Source organism: Felis catus, chromosome B1, assembly GCF_018350175.1.
Source record: "Felis catus isolate Fca126 chromosome B1, F.catus_Fca126_mat1.0, whole genome shotgun sequence".
Taxonomy (NCBI): Eukaryota; Metazoa; Chordata; class Mammalia; order Carnivora; family Felidae; genus Felis; species Felis catus.
Genome location: NC_058371.1, coordinates 124,229,441 through 124,239,871, shown reverse-complemented (window position 1 = coordinate 124,239,871; position 10,431 = coordinate 124,229,441).

Sequence of the window (10,431 nt, the reverse complement as noted above, 5' to 3'; positions counted from 1 at the left end):
CCTACACATCACCATGGTATAGATTAAAATAGCATAACAGAGAGGGAAAAGGGTCTTTCTTTGTCTTGTTCTCCATCAGATGGCTGAGCTCTCCTTACCCCTGGGTGTTTGAGAACATTTATTCATGGGGCATGTTTGGAGTCTTGAGTCCTGTCATATGGTTAGCAGGGGAAGGTGATTTTGCTAGTTCAGAGGAGTAGGGTGGCCATTATCTCCAGTGGAAAACATCTTCTGGAACCATAGTGAAACAGTGTCAAATCATGGCCTGAGTGGCATGTTGTAAATAAGGTACAGTGAATAAATACCTGGAGTTGATAAACATGAGCTGAGGTGGGAGAAGCAAAGAACAGAGGTAAGCCCAAGTTGGATCTCATATAGCATGAAGGCATGTGCAATAGACCTGCAGAGAGATTGAGGTACTCCTCATCAGAGTGGGTAATGATAGAATTAGGTTTGGACACTAATGGTAATACAATCAAATTTTTATGCTCTAGTAGAGTGAGCAGGGAGAGGGAGAGAGGGAGAGTAAAAGAAAATCCCAGGCAGGCTCAATGCTGAGCTCAATTCCATGACCCTAAGATCCATGACCCTAAGACCATGACCTGAGCCAAAATCAAGAGTCAGATGCTCAACTGATTAAGCCACCCAGGCACCCCCCCATGCATATTTTCTGACCACAGTGCTATGAAACTAAAAGTCAACCACAAGAAAAAAATCTGGAAAGACCACAAATACATGGAGGTTAAATAATAAACTACTAAACAATGAATGGGTCAACCAGAAAATCAAAGAAGAAATAAAAGAGTATATGAAAATGAAAACACAACAGTCCAAAACCTTTGCAATGTAGCAAAAGAGGTTCTAAGAAGGCAGACTATAACAATAGAGGTCTACCTCAAGAAGCAAAAAAAAAAAAAAAAAATCCTCAAATAAATAGCCTAACTTTCCACCTAAAGAACTTAGAAAAAGAACAACACACAGACACTAAAACCAACATAAGGAAGGAAATAATAAAGATTAGAGCAGAAATAAATGATATAGAAACTAAAAAAAAAAAAAAAAGATCAATGAAACCAGGAACAGTTCTTTGAAAAACTTAATAAAATTGATAAATCTCTAACTAACTTATCAAGGAAAAAAGAGAGAATTCAAATAAAATCACAAATAGGAGAATATTATGAAAAACTACATGCCAACAAATTGAACAACCTAGAAGAAATGGATAAATCCTTAGAAACATATAAACTTCCAAAACTGAAACAGGAGGACATAGAAAATTTTACCAGACCAATAACCAGCAAAGAAATTGAGTCAGTAATGAAAGAACTCCCAACAAACAAAAGTCCAGGACGACATGACTTCACAGGCAAATTCTACCAAACATTTAAAGAAGACTTAATACCTATTTTTTCTTAAACTATTCCAAAAAATAAAAAAGGAACACTTCCAAATTCTGTGAGGCCAGCATTACCCTGATACAAACCAGACAAAGATACCACTAAAAAAGAGGTCTACAGGCCAATGTCCCTGATGAGATGTAATATCCCTGATGAAATACAAAAATTCTCAGTAAGATACTGGCAAACCAAATTAAACAATACATTAAAATCATTCACCACGATCAAGTGAGGTTTATTCCTGGGTTGCAAGGATGATTAAATATTCATAAATCAATGTGATGCATAACATCAATAAGAGAAAGAACAAGACCATATGATCATTTCAATACACGCAGAAAAAGTATTTGACAAAGTTCAGCATCCATTCATGGTAAAAACCCTCTACAAAATAGATAAAGAGAACATATGTCAATATAATAAAGGCAAACTATGAAAAATCCACAGCTAACATCATTCTCAATGAGGAAAAACTGAGAGCTTTTCCCTAAAGTCAGGAACAAGACAAGGATGTCCACTCTCACCCCTTTTTTTCAACATAGTACTGCAATGAAACAACAAAAAAGCAATAAAAAGTATCCCAATCGGCAAGGATGAAGTAAAGCTTTCACTATTTGCAGATGACATGATATTTTATATAGAAAATCTGAAAGACTCCACCAAAAAAAAACGGCTAGAACTGATAAGCAAATTTAGTAAAGTCTCAGGATACCAAATTGATGTGCAGAAATCTGCATTATTATACACCAATAATGAAGCAGCAGAAAGTGAAATTAGGGAATCAACCCTGTTTACAATTGCACCCAAAACAATAAGATACCTAGGAATAAACCTAACCAAAGAGATAAAAGAACTCTACTCTGAAAACTATAAAACACTGGTGAAAGAAATTGAAAATGACACAAAAAAATGGGAAGACATTCTATTCTATGCTCATGGATTGGGAGAACAAATATTGTTAAAATGTCTATACTACACAAAGCAATCTATACATTTAATGCAATCCTCATCAAAATATTAACAGCATATTTTACAGAGCTAGAACAATCTTAAAATTTGTATGGAAACACAAGACTCCAAATAGCCAAATCAACCTTGAAAAAGAGAGGTAGAGCTGGAGACAGGAAAATACTGGACTAAAGTTATATGACAAAACTGTAGTAATCAAAACAGTAGAGTATTGGCACAAAAATAGACACGTCAACTAATAGAAGAGAATAGAAAATTCGGAAATAGACCCACAGTTATGTGATCAATTAATCTTTTTTTCTTAAATTTTTTAATGTTTATTTATTTTTGAGAGAGAGACAGAATGCAAGTGGGTTAGGGGCAGAGAGAGAGGGAGGCACAGAATCTGAAGCAGGCTCCAGGCTCCGAGCTGTCAGCACAGAGCCCAACACAGGGCTCGAACTCACGAACTGTGAGATCATGACCTGAGCCGAAGTCAGACGCTCAACTGACTGAGCCACCCAGGCGCCTCTGGGCAATTAATCTTTGACAAAGCAAGAAAGAATATCTAATGGGAAAAGACAATCTCTTCAACAAATGATGTTGGGAAAACTGGACCATTTTCTTATACCAAACACAAAAATAAATTCAAAATGGATTAAAGCCATAAATGAGAGACATGAAACCATAAAAATCCTAGAAGAGAACATAGGCAGTAACCTCTTTGAAATGAGCTATAGCAGCTTCTTTCAGATATGTCTCCTGAGACAAAGGAAATATAAGCAAAATAAACTATTCAGACTTCATCAAAATAAAAAATCTCCTGGACAAGGAAGGAAACAACAAAAACTAAACAAAAACTAAAAAGCAACATAATGGGAGAAGATATTTGCAAATGACATGTCTGATAAAGGACCAGTATCCAAAATATTTTGAACTAAAAAACTTGTAACAGTCAACATCCCCAAATCAAATAATCCATTGAAAATGGGCAGAATACATGAGCAGACATTTCTTTAAAGAAAACATAGATGACAAACAGACACATGAAAAGATGTTCAACATAACTCATCATCAGGAAAATACAAATTAAAACTACAATGAGTTATCACCTCACACCTGTCAGAATGGCTAAAATCAACAAGACAAGGAAAAGTGTTGGCAAGGGTGTGAAGAAAGTGGAACCCTCTTAGGGTTGAGGAACAGCTCACTGTTGGTGAGCATGCAAACTGGTGGAGGCTTTTATGGAAAACAGTATGGAGGTTCCTCAAAAAGTTTAAAATAGAACTATCTTATCATCTAGCAATTGCACTGCTGGATATTTATCCAAAGAATACAAGAGCACTAATTCAAAAGGATACATGCATCCCTGTATTTATAGCAGCATTGTTAATGATAGCCAAGATATGAAAGCAGCCTATGTCCATCGATCCATCAATTGATGAATAAAGAAGCAATATATATATGTATATATATATACCGTGAAATATTATTCAACCATAAAAAAGAATGAATACATTAAACCATAAAAAAGAATGTTGTTTGCAACAACATGAAATGGAGCTGGAGAATGTAATGTTAAGCAAAATAAGTCAGCCAGAGAAATACAAATAGCATATGATTTCACTCATATGTGGAACTTAAGAAACAAAACAAACATGTAAAGGGAAAAAAAAATACGAGAGAGAGGGAGAGAAAGCAGGAAACAGACTCTTAATTACAGAGAACAGTCTAATGGTTGCCAGAGGGGATGTGGGTAGAGGAATGGTTTAAATAGGAGTTCACTTGTCATGATGGGCACAGGATGATTTACAGAAGTGTTGAATTACTGTATTGTACACCTGAAACCACTATAACATTGTATGTTAACTAACTGGAATTAAAATAAAAACTAAAACAAAGAAAAATCACGTTAAAATCTCTTATATAAAATAGTGCTAGAAATAAAGAAAAATGAAAAGAAAAAATAGGGGAGCCTGGGCAGCTCCTGGGGCGCCTGGGTGGCTCAATCGGTTAAGCGTCCGACTTCGGCCCAAGTCATGATCTCACGGTTTGTGAGTTCAAGCCTTGCATTGAGCTCTGTACTGACAGCTCAGAGCCTGAAGCCTGCTTCGGATTCTGTGTCTCGCTCTCTCTCTGCCCCTTCCCTGCTTATGCTCTCTCTCTGTCTCAAAAATAAATAAAGCATTAGGGGCGCCTGGGTGGCGCAGTCGGTTAAGCGTCCGACTTCAGCCAGGTCACGATCTCGCGGTCTATGAGTTCGAGCCCCGCGTCAGGCTCTGGGCTGATGGCTCAGAGCCTGGAGCCTGTTTCCGATTTTGTGTCTCCCTCTCTCTCTGCCCCTCCCCCGTTCATGCTCTGTCTCTCTCTGTCCCAAAAATAAATAAACGTTGAAAAAAAAATTAAAAAAAAAATAAATAAAGCATTAAAATAAATAAATAAATAAATAAATAAATAAATAAATAAATAAATAAATAAATAATAAGCCACAGGGAGGGAGAAGATACAATATTCTACAAGTAGCTTTTAATGAGAATATATAAAGAACTACATAAAATTAGGGAAAGACAAGAAAACCAATATTAAAGAATAGGTAAAGGACTTGAAGGGACACTTCACAGAGATGCATATCTAAATGGCTGATAAATTTATGTAAAGATTGTTCTTTTTATTAGTAACTAAGAAACTACAAACTAAAATAACAGTATAATACCACTGCACAGCCATCAGAAAGGCTATAATGAAGAAGAAGGAAAAATATCAAGTTTAGGCAAGGATGTATAGCAATGGGAACTCTTACACATTGCAATGAAATTGATGAAGTCACTTTGGGAAAATATTTGTCAGTATTAATAAAACTTTAACAAATTCATGCTATATATCCCAACATTCCACTCTTAGGTATAGATATATATTGGCTGAAAGATATATAAGAAAATATTAATAGTACCAATATTTGTAATAGACAAAAGCTGAAAACCACACTCTACAAATGATAAAATGAATACATAAATTATACCAGTTGCACAATGGAATACTGTCTGTATAGAATGAAAATGAACAAACTATAACCCCAGCCAAAGATAGGGATTCTTCTCACAAAGGTGGGCGCCTAGGTGACTCATTTGGTTAAGCGGCCGACTTCAGCTCATGTTATGCTCTCACAATTCAAGCCCCACGTCAGGCATGTTTACAACTCAGAGCCTGGACCTGTTTCTGATTCTGTCTCTCTTTGCCCCTCTCCTGCTCATACTCTGTGTCTCTCTGTCTCAAAAATAAATAAAAGCATTTAAAAAATCTCATAAACATAATGTTGAAGAAGATAGACCAGAGTTTCTATTTATAAAAATTTCAAAATCATCAAAATTAATGTGTAGTGTTACATGGAGCTGTTGTAACAGGGGGTGAATAATGATTGGGAAGGGACTTGATTGGACTCATGGTGGTACAATTTCTAGTTGTAATGTTCTGTTTCTTGTTCTGGGTACTGATTATAAGGGTGTGTTCAGTTCGGAAAAGTTGGTCAATTTGTATGCTTCTGATTTGTGTCTATATGTATCTTGTACTTTAATAAAAAGCTAAAAAATTTCCAAATCTTTGAATACAATGTTTTTTTTCTATATATTTCTCTATTATGTGAGTTCAAATGCTTTCATTAATATATATTAAAAAATGCTTTTTTTAAGTAGCATGTGAGAAGTGTGGCTTAAGTATTTTAAAGGATAAAGTATTATAGCAGCTAGATTCACAAAGCAAAGTTGAAATAAATTATTTTGTTCTTGTCGTAATTGGGAGTGGAGGTTGGTAGGATATAGTCCACTTTAGCTCAGTAAAGGCTAGCCAATGGAGATGAAACCTAAAAGGTATTCATGAATGAACCCCATGAGCATGGCTGAAGGATCAGCCTGTACAAAGACCCTGAAGTAGAAGAAATCTTGGTAGATTTGTCAAGCTAAAAACTACATCTGGCATGTAGTATGAAAAAAGGAGAGTGATATGCAGTGCGATTGGCATTCCAGGCAAGAACCAGATCATGGAAAACCTTGTAGTCATGCTAAGGAGTTTGGGTTTTGTGCTTATGATGGGCAATCATTGGAGAATTTATACAATAGAAACAGGAAGAGCTGGTACATGTTTTTTAAAGGTGATGGTAGATAGCCATGAGAACAGACTGGAAAGGGGCAAAAGTGGAAGAAGTTGATCTGTTAGAAGGCCACTACAAAAGTGTGTGTGAAAGATGATGGTGTAGGATTAATGAACAACAAATATCTTAGAATGGAAGACATAAGGTTATGCCTACTTCTGTAATACCTATATTTTCATTATTAGCATTCTGACAATTATAATTAATTATCTGACTCATTTATGATCTGAACAATTATAAAATACAAAGATCCTAAAATGAAAATATTTATCAAGATTGCTCTACTTTAGCAGTGAACACTGAACACATATTTACAAATATTTCTCAAAAAGATAGGCTAGTTCAGTTTTATAACTGTGGGGAGTGTAGAGGAATGCAATAAGCCAGGAGATTTCCACTAGGGCATCCTTCAACATCAATGCCAGTCAGTATATGATCTGTGCTAAGGGCCCCAAGGTTTGAGTCTACTATTCAATCTCTCAAATCTGTGACAAAATAGAAATACCTTTAAAATGGTGACATATCTTTCTAAACTCAAAGGGGTTTCAATATTGTTGGAATAACCTGCAGCTATGTTAAGAAGGTCTATTACTTGGCTCACTAGTGTTTTAGTATACAACCTTGTGGGTTCGGTTTTCTATTTAGAAGACATTTAGCCTTAGATCCCTGCTATGAGAGCAGCGATAGTTGAAATGCTAAACAAACAGTTCTTTACCGAGGCAAGTATATAGTGTAGGCTGATCTCATTTTGTGTACCTGAGAACTATAAAAAGAGTGGATTGCCAGATAGCATAATAGGTATACCATAAATATGTGTTGAATTGAATGACCCTCAATTTGTTTGTACTATAATTTCTGAGAGATATTTACAGAATAAAACATCTAACCCAATGCCCAATAAAAAGAACAATGAAATCATAACTTATTAGTGGCAGTGTGGTGACACAGAAAGAGATGTGAAGCCAATGGTTTGATTCCTGCCTCTTTCACTTTCTAGCTGGGTGACCAGGCCAACCATAACAAACTCTCTGAGACTGAATTTTCTCATGCACACAAGAAAAAAACACCAATAGCATCCTAAACTCTCAATGCTGTTAGAATGATCAGTTAAGACAATTCATACAAGGGGCACCTGTGGGGCTCAGTCCTTTAAGCAGTTGACTTCGCCTCAGGGCATGATCTCACTGTGACTTCAAGTTCCGCATCACTCTATGCTAACGGCTCAGAGCCTGGAGCCTCCTTCAGATTCTGTCTCCCTCTCTCTGTCCTTCCCCTACTAGTGCTCTGTCTCTCAAAACTATATAAATATTTTAAATTTTTTTTTAATTTTTTTAATGTTTATTTATTTTTGAGACAGAGAGAGAGCATGAAGGGGGGAGGGTCAGAGAGAGACAGAGACACAGAATCCGAAACAGGCTCCAGGCTCTGAGCTGTCAGCACAGAGCCCGATGCGGGGCTCGAACTCACAGACTGCGAGATCATGACCTGAGCTGAAGTCGGACGCTTAGCCGACTGAGCCACCCAGACGCCCCTAAAAAATTTTTAATAAAAAGACAATTCTTACAAAAAAAAATCTGAACTCAGCCACTGCTGTTAATTTTTACTACCAAAAGAAGAATTCTGCTTTGCCTGTAGGAAACCTATTTGAACTTGACTTTTCCCTGTAAATCCTAGAGGAAGTGATTGAAATACTTGTCAATTCAATCCACTTAATCTTTTATGAATTTTAAAAAGCATACATTTTAAAATAACATGTAGCTGGCGTGCCTGTGTTGCTCAGTCAATTAATCATCTGACTCTTGATGTTGGGTCAGGCCATCATGATCTCACTATCCATGAGATAGAGCCTTGTGTCAGGCTCTGTGCAGAGCCTGCTTGGGATTTTCTCTGTCCGTCTCTCTCTGCTCCTCCCCTGCTCATGCTCGCTAGCTCTCTCTCAAAATAAATAAAACTTAAAAAAAATATAAAAATAAAATAACACATAGCTATGTAGCACTTCAGCAGGGTTCCTCACCGAGTTCATGGATTTTAATACCTCATATGAAGGGTTGATTTTTTTTTGTTTGTTTTGTTGTGTTTTGTTTTTCAGCAAAGAATGAAATAGCCAGATAGGAGCAGTTCCTTTTTAGACTCTGATCTGCTTTCTGTGAAGTGTACACTTACCCATTCTACCCTGGACAGAGAGATAAATAAGACAAATGCACGTTTCAGGGTGCTATATTTCACAATACTGAAGAGACGCTTTTACTGTGGAACTTCAGAAAGCTAATGAAATGATTATTTGAGGCCGGAGGGCAGCATTGTCCCTCATTCCTCCTCTTACAATAGAGGGCAGGGGGTTCCGCTTTACTCTAGGGAAAAGACAATAGGGAGTGAGCACGTGTAGCTTCTCTCTTCACAACTTAATCTCTAACATTGTATCTAAGGTTATTAATATATGTTGGTACAAGTACTGTATCTGAGGCCTCAAAACAGAGGAACTTGTTCCATCCCCACACTTCTCATGTGTAGGTAGGAAGGCAATGACTTTACTTCTTAGGGTTTATACCTATGTTAACTCATTTAATTTTTCCAACAGCCCTATGGAATATGTCTTTAATCATCTCCATTTTATAGAGGAGGAAACTGAGAGATAGAGATGTTAAGTGACTTTCACACAGTCTCATAGCTAGTAGATACTGAAGGCAGAAACTACACCTGGATCAGGGACCCCATCTTTCTTCACTCATCAAGTGACCTGTTTTGTGAAATGCTTGGATCCTTCAGAAAACTTGCTGATAGATGTACTTGTAAACTACTTTGCAGCCCCAGCTGTACCAAGAGATTTGAGGAGGAAGGAAATGTCTCTATTTTTGTCTTACTCTGTAGTCACCTTCTATAATACAGCATTACTAGGAGTTACCTCCCCACCAGGAATAAAACCAATATTGAAATCCTTTTTGGTACCTTGTGTCTCTCCCTTTGTTTGAAAGACCCAGGAGAGGAGGAGTGTTTGACAGCGCCCTCCAGTTACCAACAAATTAGATGAGAAGAATGAACTTAATGAGGTAGAAACAGTTCATTTAGACTTATCTTAAATACACATACACACACACACACACACACACACACACACACACACATAGATCTACATACATAACATGCAGAGAAAATTACAAATAATGTACATTTGTGCATTGATTATAAAGTGACTATTAATTTCATAGTAGTGTATAGGTTTCCATCTGACCTAGGTCTTATTTTTCTTTGTTGTTTTTTGGGGGGATTTTTTGTTTATTTTTATTTAGGTAGTGTTCATTAATGATAAACTCTAAAATTCTATATACCATCCAGAATGGTCAGAGGAGATTAGTATCTTGAGTTTAAGTTTTGCATAGTAAAGAGAATTTGCAGTGTGTGTGTGTGTGTGTGTGTGTGTGTGTGTGCATGTGTGTGTAAAATCTAATATATTATATATAAAAGGCATATATGTTTAAATTCAAACCTTAAATGGAAGCAAGCTAATATTAATCATGTCCATATCATGTCCATATTCTCTACATAACCATAATAGCCAAATAATGTTTACATTGTTATAGCCAGTTTTGTAGATTATGCATTGGGAATTAGGTGTTAAAGATTGAGGGTAGAACGATTACTTTTTTCCTAAGGAGCATACAGTAATAAATGATGCAGTCCATATTCCAAGCTTTGTGGACAAAGACTCTGCAACATTACCTTAATGCCCTGGGCTTCATTTTATCTATTATTATTTTTTTAATACTTTAATTTACAGTGACGTTAATTGCCAAACCTTCAAAATGCAAATCTCATCTGGAACATCATATATAGAGTATATTTAGGGTAGATAACTATCTGGAAGGCTTTCATTCACAGCTGAAAAATAAGTGTCTTTACAATGGTTTACTGCCTTTTAAGTTTAACCTCCATTTGTTGGACTGG